The sequence below is a fragment of the Globicephala melas genome, chromosome 7, assembly GCF_963455315.2.
Source record: "Globicephala melas chromosome 7, mGloMel1.2, whole genome shotgun sequence".
NCBI lineage: Eukaryota > Metazoa > Chordata > Mammalia > Artiodactyla > Delphinidae > Globicephala > Globicephala melas.
Window position 1 is genome coordinate 78,774,688 of NC_083320.1, and position 16,486 is coordinate 78,791,173.

Genomic DNA, 16,486 nt, shown 5'->3' on the forward strand with positions numbered 1-16,486 from the left:
TAAAAACTGACATTTTAATTTTCAAAATGGTAGTAATGATTTTTATTAAAATTTATTTTTGAAGGTTGCTGATGCTCAGGAAGATGATGTGAATTCTATCCTGTTCTAGCCTAAATCCTGTTGTGTGTCTGCCATTGGGAGAAAAATGTATCATTTAACTAGATAATTTGGTACTTTTCAAAGAGGTTGCAGATGGTTAAGAAAGCCATTCTCAAGTTAAAAGAGAAGATGTGGGAGTTTCAGCTTATGATGAAAAAGAAGAGTGGGAGAAAGTGTGGGAGAAAGGAGAGGCATTTTGAGTATGAAACTCATTCAGGGATTTTTGTTGAGCTCATCCTCTGGGTTCTGGAGACAACAGTGGGATGTAAGACAGAAATGTTCAGTGACTCCTTAGAAGTTACTGCCTAGTCTGGCAGAGAAGGCAGGCAAACAAGCCATTACAATAGTGCTTGCTATAGAAGTACCTGGGGTAGGGTTGGAGGGTCATTTCTTACCTGGGATATATTAGTCATTTCAATATTATCAGCATGAGCCTCAGAAAAAGACGGTAAGCATGAATTAAAGTTTTATTTACATTATTATTAAGGAGTAAACTAGCAGAAGGACAAAACTCGTTCAAAGAGAAAGTAAGTGAAATTAAAAAGTCAATAGGGGGCTTCCTTGGTGGCGCAGTGGTTGAGAGTCTGCCTGCCGATGCAGGGGACACGGGTTTGTACCCCGGTCCGGGAAGATCCCACATGCCGCGGAGTGGCTGGGCCCGTGAGCCATGGCCACTGGGTCTGCGCGTCCGGAGCCTGTGCTCCGCAACGGGAGAGGCCACAACAGTGAGAGGCCCGCGTACCGCAAAACAAACAACAACAACAACAACAACAACAAAAAGTCAATAGGAAAATGCATGTTAGTAAAAATTGCTAAATTAGAAACAAAACTTGTCGGTGTTACAAAACTGATTTGGAAGGTTATTTTCTCTGCTAGACGGAAAAAATAATCACACTTTATCGTTTTTTTAAGAAGTTAAACTTATAATTTTACAGAGTTGTAAAATGTCATTGCCCTTATCAACCGTGATATTAAGTGAAACGAACTTACATTCCTCAAAAGAGATGACCCACAAGTGGGCTTATTAGAGCTTGTCCAGCAGGGCATTAAAAGGTCACAAAATTATTTTTTGCCTTACTTCTGTGTTTTGAGTAATTTTCTTTAACAAGTGCAAGAAGAAGCTCCCAGAGGCTGAGAGCCTGTGGATGGGTTAGTCCAATGATGGGATGAAAAGGCAGGACAGCTCTTGGTTTGGCAGATGAATGCCAAGTTTAGGGATGGCTGAATTTTGATAGCTTAGTTTTTACAACTTTAAACTGAGGGACAAGATTGCTTGATTCCTCAGTAGAAGACTCACACATATAAAGGTGTAAAGGGAAGGAAACGTCAAATTTGCCTTGTGAATTTCTCCATATAAACCATGTTAGCGACAATGTATGGAGTTTCCCAAAGATAGTAATTTAAGGAATGTAACTATCCTGCCAAGATTTCACTACTCTAGGATCATTTCCTGGTATAAATACTGGCCTAGGAAACTCGTGTGGGCGCTCTTCCATATTCGCCACTCACCCCTTCTCTCCCATCTTTTACCTCTTCCAAACTGAGGGATTCTGAGAAAGTTCCTCACTCCTCTAGCTTCAGTGTTCTCAGCTGTAACCTGAAAATAATACCTATTTTGCAGGGTTGTTGTGAGTTTTAGAAAACATGTTACATAACAGATGTTCAAGAATAGTAGCTATAATCTTAAGAATTGGTAATACCAACACCCCAAGAAAAGCTCCCTCTGCTTGGAATGCCTCATCTCAGAGCTGGCACCAATATGTCATCCATGCTGAAGAGCAGAGTCGCTCTGGGCTCCTTCCTCTTCTTTCCATTTATATGGCCACAACCTTAGACCAGGCCTCTGTAATTTCTTGTCCGGTTTAGTGGGTTAAATAGTATTCCCTCAATATTCATGTCTTCCTGGAACCTCAGAATGTGACTTTATTTGGAAATAGGGTCTTTGCAGATGTGGTTAGTTAAGAGTGATGCCCTAACCCGATGACTCGTGTCCTTATAAGAAAGGGAGAGGATGCAGAAACTCAGAGAAAACGAGGAGTAAGTTCATGTGATGACAAAGGCAGAGGGTGGAGTGATATAGCTACAAGCCTAGGAAGGCCAAGGATGGCAGGGAGCCACTAGGAACTGAAAGAGGCAAGGAAGAATTCTTCCCTGGAGTCTTCAAATGGAGTGTGATCCTGTCAACACTTTGATCTTAGACTTCCAGCCTCCAGAACTGTGAGAGAATAAACTTCTGTTGTTTTAAGCCACCAACTTCGTGGTAATTTGTGATGGCAGCCCTAGGAAACCAATACACATGGCTTTCCTTCAAAAAATTCCTGCAACCCCCGATCCTTGCAGCTGGCTCTGTGTGGGATCCTGTTGTATGCGCTATAACACCTTCTCTGTGACAGCATTTCACAGTACTTTTTGTTGGTTTCTTGTCTTCCTTTCCCACTACATAGTGGTTTCCATGAGGACAGGAATTTTGTCTTTTTTCTACTGTATTTATCCCCTGTTTATAACAGAGTGCCTGGCACAAAGTAGGCATTCCATAAATATTTATGAAATATAAGAACAATTTTTGTGTTAGCCACAGAATTTAGTATAGGGTTTTATACTGAAATAAGTGTCTTATAAACGTGTGTTCATTGGAATTTTCTGTCTTTTGATATAGTCTTCCCACTTGCCAACATCATAAAACTAATACTAATCTCTTACCATCTCTTCAGGATGTGTCCTCATTTCTTACTTGTATCATTTCCTCCAATCTAGGAAATTCTGGCAAGACCAACTCAAGCAGGTTGGCCAGTTACTGCCCTGGCAGGAAGTCCCTGGGCATGTTCCCTAATTCCCTCCATTTGCCTAGTTCCTGACTAGGTTTCACCAGTGAGACAAAAGTCTCTTGTGACTTAATTTGAAAGTTATGAAGATTCATGGGGTCTGTCCATGCTGGTATCTGGTTGTTGTCAGCTTTAGCAGCTCACTGGAGAATTCTCAATGTCTATAAGCTGTCTACTCATTAATGCTTGAGATAGTAAAGCATTTAATTAGAAGACAATACTATATAGCATGTGTAAGGTTGTTAAGACCATCCTTCAGTTAACAAATTTCTGAGAAAAGCAATAGGAGTAGAATATACCTCCTTTTGATTATCTGTGAAATTTAGTGCTAGAGGAAATTAGTCTAACAAATATTTTACTGACTCAGATATTATAAGGGGATTAACTTAAAAAGTAGGGACTTTTAGGGAGTGGGTGGGAAGAGGGATATAGAATATAAAGGTTCTTTTTGTTGTTGGAGAAACTTGTTTAAAATAAATAAGTGATTTCATGAGGGGAATAGAAAGATAAAATGTAAAAATGGTAGCGTTTTCGAGGGATGTGTATGAAGATTGGGAGGAGCAGCTTGAAGACAGATGTTTATGGGCTAACTGTTTAAGGTTTATCAAAAATGTCAGCCAAAGTAGACAGCTCACGCCCCTTCTTTCTCCCTGGCAAGGTTCCTCTTAGACTGAAAACCTCACAGTTTCCTTCCCTCACCAAGCATTTTGGATTCTATCTCCATATCATCCTTTGTATTTGTTTCCTCTTTTCCATTCTCAATGACACTGCTGTAATGAGCTCATACCTAAGCTGTTGCAATATTCTCCTAACAGGCCTTCCTGGCTCTGCCCTTCCCACCCCCATGCCCTCAATCCGCCTTATATGCCACCACCAGATTAATGTGACTGTAGCGATTAGTGAAATTTGGGAGGCTTCTGCTGTCTGGCTGGTGTTGTCCTACCCTGAAATTTCATTGCAACATTTAATCTTAGGTTCTCCTTATCCCTTTATAGCATGTGTTTTCTGATAGGTATACACTACTCATGCTCATAAAAGTTAAGTGTTTTGTCATATATTAACTCATATTCTTTTTTTTAATGTCTAATATTCAGAAGTGAATAAGTTTTTCTTTTCTTTTTTTTAAGCTAGCGCTAGTAAGCATAACTTACTTATAGGTAGTATTAGGGGAACCACTGACTGAAACCGTCTGTCCTGGCCAGGCACCACAGTAACCACTTGCATGAGTTATCTTACAATAGGAGGTCCTGGTAAGGAACAGGAACTAGCAAGCTACCACCACCCAGAATAATTTGGGAAAGGTCAAAAGGAGAGAGGAGATGCCAGTCCATATGTCCTACCAACCTCCCAGAATCCTTCTCGCTGGAATCCATTTTGGCTGTGTGATGCATGCACCACCAGGAAGGACCCTGAGTCAGAGTGATCGGCCAGAGATAAGCCGGAAACTAAGGCAGTTACCATAAAACCTGAGACTGCGAACCACGTGGCAGAGCATTTCTCCTGGGTTCCCTTATTCTGCTGCTCTCCACCCGGGTGCCCCTTCCCAATAAAGCCCCTTGCTTTGTCAGCATGTGTGTCTCTTTGGACAATTCATTTCCGAGTGTTAGGCAAGAGCCCACTCTCGGACCCTGGAAGGGGTCCCCCTTCTTGCAACAGTAGCACTATGTCAGAAGAACACTGCCTATGTGGTAGTCAAATGGCATAGAGATTGAGAGCATGGGTTTTGCAGCTTGATGGGTCTAAGATTGAATTTTAGCAACACTACTTACTGACTTGTGACTCTGGGCCTTCAGTTTCCACATCTATAAAATGGGAATAATAACTGACCCAATAAGATTTTGTGACAATACGATGAAGTTCCCAGCCCAGGGCTTGGCCCCCCGCAGCAAATCGAAGCCATTTCTGTCACTCCTGTCAATCAGAGGAGAGAACTTGCAGTGGTTCAGACTAAATACAGTAAGATGACTTAAAAAGTATTCCTTATATTTGCTCTTGTTTCAGGCCTTAATCTATAATAGGAGGAACATGGGAAGGAAGACACTGCTTGATGTTAAAAAACGTCTTTTATAAAAGAGAATGCCCTCCAAAGTGGTCTCCCCATAGGTACGGAGGTATAAGTGAAGCAGGCTTCATTGTTTCACAGCGTAATCTTGGGAGGGAATATCAGAATGTCTCAATATTTTTCATGCCCCGGGGGGGAAGAGGAAGTGGCTTCTGTTCGCCAGAAGACAGTAGGTGAGGGCTGAGCTCTGGCTTTATTATGTTAAGGGATGCGACTTTCAGTAGCTTTTAGCCTCCAGGAGCCTGGACCAGCTAATAGATTCCTGTAGTTTTCAAATATCCCCTTGATTTTTTTGCAAGGGTGGGGGTGGAGGTGGGGTGGAGGTGTGGGAGGTGTGGGTGTGGGCAGGCGTGGGGGCACTGGGAGAGGGAGTACTGGAGTGCACACCTGCAGTTAGTTGTATGTCATCAACCACTACACCTGGGAAACTGCTTTAAACCCTTTTAACTGATCTATACTGTTTCATCACATTGGGGTATAAGATTAGACTCTTAAAATATTTAAATGAATGACTCCAATACTTATTTTTTTTTCCCACAGTGAGAAGGCCTTTCTTCTTTTTCTGGGGTCCTCTCTGTCTCTGATTCTAAAATGCCAGGAGAGTCAGACTTGAAGGAAAGACAACTGGTAAGCCCACCCAGTTTGCCAGAGTAATTCATCCTGGTTAACAAGTTGTCCCAAGTGGTCTGTCATTTCAGTATGTCATCCTAAATAGGTAAATTGAGGCAAGTTCACATCACCAGAAACTGAATTTTTACAGGAATAACCGAGAGAAATTGCAATTCGGGAAATGCATTTTATATAGCAAGTACGTTGAGGATTTAGGGCTGGCTGTTATCTATGGGCAAGTAATCAGAGTCCAAGCAGTGAATTAGTTGGCCTGAAGTCGGGGAGAGATTCTTGGCGGATGCTCACTGGTCAGCAGGTAACTCCCCATCTCCTGTCAATCAGGCATTGATGGGAAATCAGTCTCAGTTCATTGGTTCCGTTCTTCCGAGGGCGCATGCGTGAGAGCCGCCATTTCTTCTCCTCCGGGTCCGCTTTCGACTGACGTCGTTTCACAAGTGCGGTCCTTGTCCTCAAGGTGGTCAAGCCCAGTGCCCATCACTGTACCGGTAGTAGTTTCTGCAGGTGAAGAAAGCAGCCTGGCAGGTGTCATACGCGGTCTTCACCAAGATCTTCACGACGCGCCAAGGTAGGCCGCCTCCTGGGGAGTTGCTTCTTTAGGGACGGAGCTCGCTCCTCTCACACAGAGGCGGTTGTCATTATTCTTGGAGTCTGTATTTACAAATTTATCTACGCTGTAAAATTTATCTGTAAGCCCCATTCCCAGACATGCGCGAAAGCTCACAAAAGTCGCCTGACAGGCATGTACCCAGCTGAGGGGGAACAAGGTGACGCGCTAGCTTCCTATTTCAGCTCTGTCACTGTCGGCACGTGTTGTTTACATGGTAGTTAGTGCCATGTTTTTCACATGTCTGTGCTTTTTGGGGGGCGATTTGCCTTTTAAAGTGGCCCCGGTGGAGAGCTGCAGTACTACTGTCTAGTGTGGGTTAAGTTTGAGAAGGCTGCCATGGGCTTTACCAGAAGAGACGTGTGGTAATAAACTTATTTCAGGCAGGACTTAGAGAGCTGTTGGACATGAGTTCAGTGTTAATGAATCAACAACAGTTATTAAATAAGGCACCTTTCAGCAGAAGCACACATAAAACAAGGTTATGGGGCTTCCCTGGTGGCGCAGTGGTTGAGAGTCTGCCTGCCGATGCAGGGGACACAGGTTCGTGCCCCGGTCCGGGAGGATCCCACATGCCGCGGAGCGGCTGGGCCTGTGAGCCATGGCCACTGAGCCTGCGCGTCCGGAGCCTGTGCTCCGCAACGGGAGAGGCCACAGCAGTGAGAGGCCCGCGTACCACAAAAAAACCCCAAAGAAACAAAAAAAACAAGGTTATGTATTGATGGGTTTACGGAAATGCTGAGACCAGAGGCTTGCAGGAATCTAACTCTGTATTTGCCTAGAAGTGATGGCTCAGTCCCATCATCTGTTTCAGTGTTCACCAAAACTTGATAGGACAAAACTACCCTCGATCATGAGAATCGGCAGTCGGGACAGCTGTTTCTCTAAGATGTGCCCATGGTGCCAGGAAGAGGAGTCAGAAGTGGTCCTTCTGTAAGACCTGTGGAAGGACCAGACTCTCCTAGGTTCCACAGGGGTCAGCCCTGACCCTCTTGCTGTTCTTCATCGGGGTGGAATCCACACAGGGGCTGTGTCTTCCTTGTCACTGCCACTAGCTGGGGTGGGGCAGTGAGGGTGTGGCCTAGGGCAGGAGGGTAATCCAGAGATGTGACAGTGCAACTCACCTTCGCCTCTGTGGGCAGCCTTCCACCAGCCCCACTCCCGTGTCTCTCCTTTGAACTCAGCTATGGAGAAAATTCCTCTTTCTGGCCTCAGAATGAATTGTAGTGGGAATATCTACTGTCTTTGCTGTCATCCCCCCAACGTGTAATTGCAAAAATAAAACAAACAGACACTCATCCATTTCCTAAGATCTGAGCTATCCAGTTGAAGCCAAGGTCACCCTGATAGGGAGTGATGTAAACACTAAAAACAGTTATCCATTGGTCCTGTTTCTATCTTTGCTAGAATAAAACCTGAGGCTTCAGTGGAGAGTGAGAAATAAATCAACATTGCCTGCAGTCAAGTCAGGTTTGAGCTGGGCTGGAGACTGAATTCATGTTTAATCAAAATTATATTGGATTTTGTTGTTGAACCTTAGCTTTTTGTAAAGAATTTGAAGGTGGCAATGTTTTCCTAAATTTGGCATTCTCTTGACACAGTTGAAAAGATTTCTCACATGTGTAAGAGACCAGTCTTGAATAGCTAAGTTACTACTACCCTGAGAATTTCTATATGAGGGACTTTGGGGGTGTTTGCCTGGTATTCAAGAGATGGGGTATAATTTATACCCTGCCTCCTTTTCACTTTAATTCAGCTTTACTTTCTTCTTTCAGGAATGCATTTTTAAAAATGGCTTGTGGCAGAACAATGACAATTTTTAAACATAAATAAACAAAAATATCTTTAAAGCTTAGCATTTTGGCAGATGAATGCATGCCTATCCATATACTTACTCATAGGTGTGAAAATTATTCAAGGCAAACAAGTCTTACTTGATTAGGTGTATCTTTTCTTACCCTTTTTTAAATTTTTTCTGAGACATGCATATCTTTTAGTGTTAGTCTCCTGCTTTTTTTTTCTCCTTTATTTTATTTTATTTTAACATCTTTATTGGAGTATAAAAATTACTCTACAATGGTACATTAGTTTCTGTTGTATAACAAAGTGAATCAGGTATACATAAACATATATCCCCATCTCTCCTCCCTCTTGCGTCTCCCTCACACCCTCCCTATCCCACCCCTCTAGGTGGACCAAAGCACCAAGCTGATCTCCCTGTGCCATGCAGCTGCTTCCCACTAGCTAGCTATTTTACATTTGGTAGTGTATATGTCCATGCCACTCTCTCACTTCTTTTTTTTTTAAAATATCAATTATAACACTTTGTATAATCAATTATTATTTAAAATATATTAATTTAGCATATGTTGATTATATATAATAGTGTCTGTACCTCTCCCGGTGCTGCCTGGTGCTATCTTCCAGTTTTAAGGATTGTTATAATCAGTTTTTCTTTCATTGTCTCTCTCTCTTCTGTTCTATCTTTCATCATCCTATGCAATGACAAAAAGAACTGTAAGACATTGGAATTGCTTTTAGAGAAACCCCTGTGTACCCTCCAAATATAGTAATGTATAGAAAGAAACAATAGCAGTTTGAAATAAAGGTGCTATTAAAACAATAGGGGGATCCCGGAGGAGTGGGAGAGGAGCAGAGGGCCATTGCCCTGCCCACTCGAGCCCAGGAAGCCTTTTGAGCTCCCAGGCCGGACCCCTGACCTCCAAAGCCGCCTCCAGGCCACGTGGGTCCTTGAGGGCATAGGAAGGAGGCTGAGAGGAAAACAGGAGGAGCGGAGGGCGATTGCCCTGCCCATTCGAGCCCAGGAAGCCTGCTGAGCTCCCAGGCCTGTGTTGAGCCCTCCAAGGCCACTCCCCTCAGCCGAATTGGCCCGGGGGTGGGTGGGGGGCATAGGAGAGAAGTCGGGGAGATTAGGAGAGGCAGGTGGGAGGGGCCCTCCCAGACTGGAGGAGCAAGAGAGGAGATGAGGGTGTTTGCCCTCCCCACTTGAGCCCAGGAAGCCTGCTGGGCTCCTAGGTGAGATCCCCTGCCCTCTGAGACAGGAGTGGGGGGCACGCCTGTGCCCCTCTGTTCCTTGAGCCTAAGCCCCACCCCCCACAGCCCCCAGGCCCTTTTCGAGCCCCATGAGTCCTGAGCATAGGTGCCGCCCACTGCCCAAACCTCGCCCTTGCTTAGGCCCCACCCTCCACAGCCAAGGCCTTTTCCCCCACCCTGTTTTTTTTCTTTTTCCTCCTCTTCTCTTTTACTGTTGTGGTACTGATGTACCATCCAGTTGTTGATTCATCTATATTTTTATTTTTACATTCTTTCTAACATATCTGTAAGTTTCCAAGTCTAATTTTATTTTATTATTATTATTTTTTACATCTTTATTGGAGTATAATTGCTTTACAAGGGTGTGTTAGTTTCTGCTTTATAACAAAGTGAATCAGTTATACATATACATATGTTCCCATATCTCTTACCTCTTGCGTCTCCCTCCCTCCCACCATCCCTATCCCACCCCTCTAGGTGGTCACAAAGCACCAAGCTGATCTCCCTGTGCTATGCGGCTGCTTCCCACTAGCTATCTACCTTACGTGTGTTAGTGTATATATGTCCATGCCTCTCTCTTGCTTTGTCACAGCTCACCCTTCCCCCTCCCCATATCCTCAAGTCCGTTCTCCAGTAGGTCTGTGTCTTTATCCCTGTCTTACCCCTAGGTTCTTCATGCCATTTTTTTTTCTTAAATTCCACATATATGTGTTAGCATACAGTATTTGTCTTTCTCTTTCTGACTTACTTCACTTTGTATGACAGACTCTAGGTCTATCCACCTCATTACAAATAGCTCAATTTCGTTTCTTTTTATGGCTGAGTAATATTCCATTGTATATATGTGCCACTTCTTCTTTATCCATTCATCTGATGATGGGCTCTTAGGTTGTTTCCATCTACGGGCTATTGTAAATAGAGCTTCATTGAACATTTTGGTACATGACTCTTTTTGAATTTTGGTTTTCTGAGGGTATATGCCCAGTAGTGGGATTGCTGGGTCATATGGTAGTTCTATTTGTAATTTTTTAAGGAACCTCCATACTGTTCTCCATAGTGGCTGAACCAATTCACATTCCCACCAGCAGTGCAAGAGTGTTCCCTTTTCTCCACACCCTCTCCAGCATTTATTGTTTCTAGATTTTTTGATGATGGCCATTCTGACTGGTGTGAGATGATATCTCATTGTAGTTTTGATTTGCATTTCTCTAATGATTAATGATGTTGAGCATTCTTTCATGTGTTTGTTGGCAGTCTGCGTATCTTCTTTGGAGAAATGTCTATTTAGGTCTTCTGCCCATTTTTGGATTGGGTTGTTTGTTTTTTTAATATTGAGCTGCATGAGCTGCTTATAAATTTTGGAGATTAATTCTTTGTCAGTTGCTTCATTTGCAAATATTTTCTCCCATTCTGAGGGTTGTCTTTTGGTCTTCTTTATGGTTTCCTTTGCTGTGCAAAAGCTTTGAAGTTTCATTAGGTCCCATTTGTTTATTTTTATTTCCATTTCTCTAGGAGGTGGGTCAAAAAGGCTCTTGCTGTGATTTATGTCACAGAGTGTTCTGCCTGTGTTTTCCTCTAAGAGTTTGATAGTTTCTGGCCTTACATTTAGGTCTTTAATCCATTTTGAGCTTATATTTGTGTATGGTGTTAGGGAGTGATCTAATCTCATACTTTTACATGTACCTGTCCAGTTTTCCCAGCACCACTTATTGAAGAGGCTGTCCTTTCACCACTGGACATTCTTGCCTCCTTTATCAAAGATAAGGTGACCATGTGTGCGTGAGTTTATCTCTGGGCTTTCTATCCTGTTCCATTGATCTCTGTTTCTGTTTTTGTGCCAGTACCATACTGTCTTGATTACTGTAGCTTTGTAGTACAGTCTGAAGTCAGGGAGCCTGATTCCTCCAGCTCCGTTTTTCGTTCTCAAGATTGCTTTGGCTATTCAGGGTCTTTTGTGTTTCCATACAAATTGTGAAATTTTTTGTTCTAGTTCTGTGAAAAATGCCAGTGGTAGTTTGACAGGGATTGCATTGAATCTGTAGATTGCTTTGGGTAGTAGAGTCATTTTCACAATGTTGATTCTTCTAATCCAAGAACATGGTATATCTCTCCATCTATTTGTATCATCTTTAATTTCTTTCATCAGTGTCTTATAATTTTCTGCATACAGGTCTTTTGTCTCCTTATGTAGGTTTATTCCTAGATATTTTATTCTTTTTGTTGCAATGGTAAATGGGAGCGTTTTCTTGATTTCACTTTCAGATTTTTCATCATTAGTGTATAGGAATGCCAGAGATTTCTGTGCATTAATTTTGTATCCTGCTACTTTACCAAATTCATTGATTAGCTCTAGTAGTTTTCTGGTAGCATCTTTAGGATTCTCTATGTATAGTATCATGTCATCTGCAAACAGTGACAGCTTTACTTCTTTTCCGATTTGGATTCCTTTTATTTCCTTTTCTTCTCTGATTGCTGTGGCTAAAACTTGCAAAACTATGTTGAATAAGAGTGGTGAGAGTGGGCAACCTTTTCTTGTTCCTAATCTTAGTGGAAATGCTTTCAGTTTTTCACCATTGAGGATGATGTTGGCTGTGGGTTTGTCATATATGTTGAGAAAAGTTCTCTCTATGCCTACTTTCTGCAGGGTTTTTATCATAATTGGGTGTTCAATTTTGTAGAACGCTTTCTCTGCATCTATTGAGATGATTATATGGTTTTTCTCCTTCAGTTTGTTAATATGGTGTATCACGTTGCTTGATTTGCGTATATTGAAGAATCCTTGCGTTCCTGGGATTAACCCCACTTGATCATGGTGTATGATCATTTTAATGTGCTGTTGGATTCTGTTTGCTAGTATTTTGTTGAGGATTTTTGCATCCATGTTCATCAGTGATATTGGCCTGTAGTTTTCTTTTTTTGTGACATCCTTGTCTGATTTTGGTATCAGGGTGATGGTGGCCTCATAGAATGAGTTTGGGAGTGTTCCTCCCTCTGCTATATTTTGGAAGAGTTTGAGAAGGATAGGTGTTAGCTCTTCTCTAAATGTTTGATAGAATTCACCTGTGAAGCCATCTGGTCCTGGGCTTTTGTTTGTTGGAAGATTTTTAATCACACTTTCAATTTCAGTGCTTGTGATTGGTCTGTTCCTATTTTCTATTTCTTCCTGATTCAGTCTTGGCAGGTTGTGCATTTCTAAGAATTTGTCCATTTCTTCCAGGTTGTCCATTTTATTGGCATAGAGTTGCTTGTAGTAATCTCTCATGATCTTTTGTATTTCTGCAGTGTGAGTTGTTACTTCTCCTTTTTCATTTCTAATTCTGTTGATTTGAGTCTTCTCCCTTTTTTTCTTGATGAGTCTGGCTAATGGTTTATCAATTTTGTTTATCTTCTCAAAGAACTAGCTTTTAGTTTTATTGATCTTTGCTATCGTTTCCTTCATTTCTTTTTCATTTATTTTTGATCTGATTTTTATGATTTCTTTCCTTCTGCTAACTTTGGGGTTTTTTTGTTCTTCTTTTTCTAATTGCTTTAGGTGCAAGGTTAGGTTTTTTATTCGAGATGTTTCCTGTTTCTTAAGGTAGGATTGTATTGCTATAAACTTCCCTCTTAGAACTGCTTTTGCTGCATCCCATAGGTTTTCAGTTGTCGTGTCTCCATTGTCATTTGTTTCAAGGTATTTTTTGATTTCCTCTTTGATTTCTTCAGTGATCTCTTGGTTATTAAGTAGTGTATTGTTTAGCCTCCATGTGTTGGTATTTTTTACAGATCTTTTCCTGTAATTGATATCTAGTCTCATAGCGTTGTGGTCAGAAAAGATACTTGATACAATTTCTATTTTCTTAGATTTACCAAGGCTTGATTTGTGACCCAAGATATGATCTATCCCGGAGAATGTTCCATGAGCACTTGAGAAAAATGTGTATTCTGTTGTTTTTGGATGGAATGTCCTATAAATGTCAATTAAGTCCATCTTCTTTAATATATCATTTAGAGCTTGTGTTTCCTTATTTATTTTCATTTTGGATGATCTGTCCATTGGTGAAGGTGGGGTGTTAAAGTCCCCTACTATGAATGTGTTACTGTCGATTTCCTCTTTTATGGCTGTTAGTATTTGCCTTATGTATTGAGGTGCTCCTGTGTTGGGTGCATAAATATTTACAATTGTTATATCTTCTTCTTGGATCGATCCCTTGATCATTATGTAGTGTCCTTCTTTGTCTCTTCTAATAGTCTTTATTTTTTCTTTTATTTTTTTGTTTTTGTTTTTGCGGTACATGGGCCTCTCACTGTTGTGGCCTCTCCCATTGCGGAGCACAGCCTCCGGACGCGCAGGCTCAGTGGCCGTGGCTCACGGGCCCAGCCGCTCTGCGGCATGTGGGATCTTACTGGACCAGGGCACGAACCCGTGTCCCCTGCATCAGCAGGCGGACTCCCAACCACTGCGCCACCAGGGAAGGCCGTAGTCTTTATTTTAAAGTCTATTTTGTCTGATATGAGAATTGCTACTCCAGCTTTCTTTTGGTTCCCATTTGCATGAAATATCTTTTTCCATCCCCTAAGTTTCAGTCTGTATGTGTCTCTAGGTTTGAAATGGGTCTCTTGTAGATAGCAAATATATGCGTCTTGTTTTTGTATCCATTCAGCCAATCTGTGTCTTTGGTGGGAGCATTTAGTCCATTTACATTTAAGGTAATTATTGATATGTATGTTCCTATTCCCATTTTCATAATTGTTTTGGGTTCGTTATTGTAGGTCTTTTCCTTCTCTTGTGTTTCTTGCCTAGAGAAGTTCCTTTAGCAGTTGTTGTAAAGCTGGTTTGGTGGTGCTGAACTCTCTCAGCTTTTGCTTGTCTGTAAAGATTTTAATTTCTCCATCAAATCTGAATGAGAACCTTGCTGGGTAGAGTAATCTTGGTTGCAAGATTTTCTCCTTCATCACTTTAAATATGTCCTGGCAGTCCCTTCTGGCTTGCAGAGTTTCTGCTGAAAGATCAGCAGTTAACCTTATGGGGATTCCCTTGTGTGTTATTTGTTGTTTTTCCCTTGCTGCTTTTAATATGTTTTCTTTGTATTTAATTTTTGACAGTTTGATTGATATGTGTCTTGGCGTATTTCTCCTTGGATTTATCCTGTATGAGACTCTGTGCTTCCTGGACTTGATTACCTATTTCCTTTCCCATATTAGGGAAGTTTTCAACTATAATCTCTTCAAATATTTTCTCAGTCCCTTTCTTTTTCTCTTCTTCTTCTGGAACCCCTATAATTCGAATGTTGGTGCAGTTAATGTTGTCCCAGAGGTCTCTGAGACTGTCCTCAGTTCTTTTCATTCTTTTTTCTTTATTCTGCTCTGCAGTAGTTATTTCCAGTATTTTATCTTCCAGGTCACTTATCTGTTCTTCTGCCTCAGTTATTCTGCTATTGATCCCATCTAGAGTATTTTTAATTTCATTTATTGTGTTGTTCATCGTTGTTTGTTTCATCTTTATTTCTTCTAGTTCCTTGTTAAATGTTTCTTGCATTTTGTCTATTCTATTTCCAAGATTTTGGATCATGTTTACTATAATTATTCTGAATTCGTTTTCAGGTAGACTGCCTATTTCTTCTTCATTTGTTAGGTCTGGTGGGTTTTTATCTTGGTCCTTCATCTGCTGTGTGTTTTTCTCTCTTCTCATTTTGCTTATCTTACTGTGTTTGGGGCCTCCTTTTTGCAGGCTGCAGGTTCGAAGTTCCCATTGTTTTGGGTGTCTGTCGCCTGTGGCTAAGGTTGGTCCAGTGGGTTGTGTCGGCTTCGTGATGGAGGGGACCAGTGCCTGTGTTCTGTTGGATGAGGCTGGATCTTGTCTTTCTGGTGGGCAGGTCCAAGTCTGGTGGTGTGTTTTGGGGTGTCTGTGGACTTATTATGATTTTAGGCAGCCTCTCTGCTAATGGGTGGGGTTGTGTTCCTGTCTTGCTAGTTGTTTGGCATAGGATGTCCAGCACTGTAGCTTGCTGGTCGTTCAGTGAAGCTGCGTGTTGGTTTTGAGCTGGAGATCTCTGGGAGATTTTCACCGTTTGATATTATGTGGAGCTGGGAGGTGTCTTGTGGACCAGTGTCCTGAAGTTGGCTCACTCACCTCAGAGGCACAGCACTGACTCCTGGCTGCAGCACCAAGAGCTTTTCATCCACACGGCTCAGAATAAAAGGGAGAAAAAGTAGAAAGAAAGAATTAGTAGAAGTAGAAAGAAAGAAAGAAAAAGAAAGAAGGAAAGAAAGGAGGGAGGGAGGGAGGGAAAAGAAAGGAGGGAGGGAGGGAGGAAGGAAGGAGATAAAAAGAAAGAAGATAAAGTAAAATAAAATAAGATAAAATATAATAAAGTTATTAAAATAAAATAAATAAATATTAAGAAAAAAAGAAAAAAAAATAAAATGGACGGATAGACCCCTTGGACAAATTGTGGAAGCAAAGCTATACAGACAAAATCTCACACAGAAGCATACACATATACACTCACAAAAAGTGGAAAAGGGGAAAAAATCATAAATCTTGCTCTCAAAGTCTACCTCCTCAATTTGGGATGATTCATTGTCAAAGAAGGGAAAGAAGAAAAGAAAGAAGGAAAGAAAGAAGGTAAAGTAAAATAAAATAAAGTTATTCAAATAAAAAATAATTATTAAAAAACCCCAAAAAACACACACAAAAAAACAGACGGATAGAACCCTAGGACAGATGGTGGAAGCAAAGCTATACAGACAAAATCTCACATAGAAGCATACACATATACACTCACAAAAAGAGGAAAAGGGGAAAAAGTCGTAAATCTTGCTCTCAAAGTCCACCTCCTCAATTTGGGATGATTCGTTGTCTATTCATGTATTCCACAGATGCAGGGTACAACAAGTTGATTGTCGAGATTTAATCCGCTGCTTTGGAGGCTGCTGGGAGAGATTTCCCTTTCTCTTCTTTGTTCTCACAGCTCCCAGGTGCTCAGCTTTGGATTTGGCCCCACCTCTGTGTGTAGGTCGCCGTAGGGCGTCTGTTCTTCGCTCAGACAGGACGGGGTTAAAGGTGCCCCTGATTCGGGGGCTCTGGGTCCCTCAGGCCGGGGGGAGGGAGGGACATGGAGTGCCGGGCTAACCTGCGGCGGCAGAGGCCAGTGTGATGTTGCACCAGCCTGAGGCGCGCCATGCGTTCTCCCTGGGGAGTTGTTCCTGGATCCCGGGACCCTGGCAGTGGCG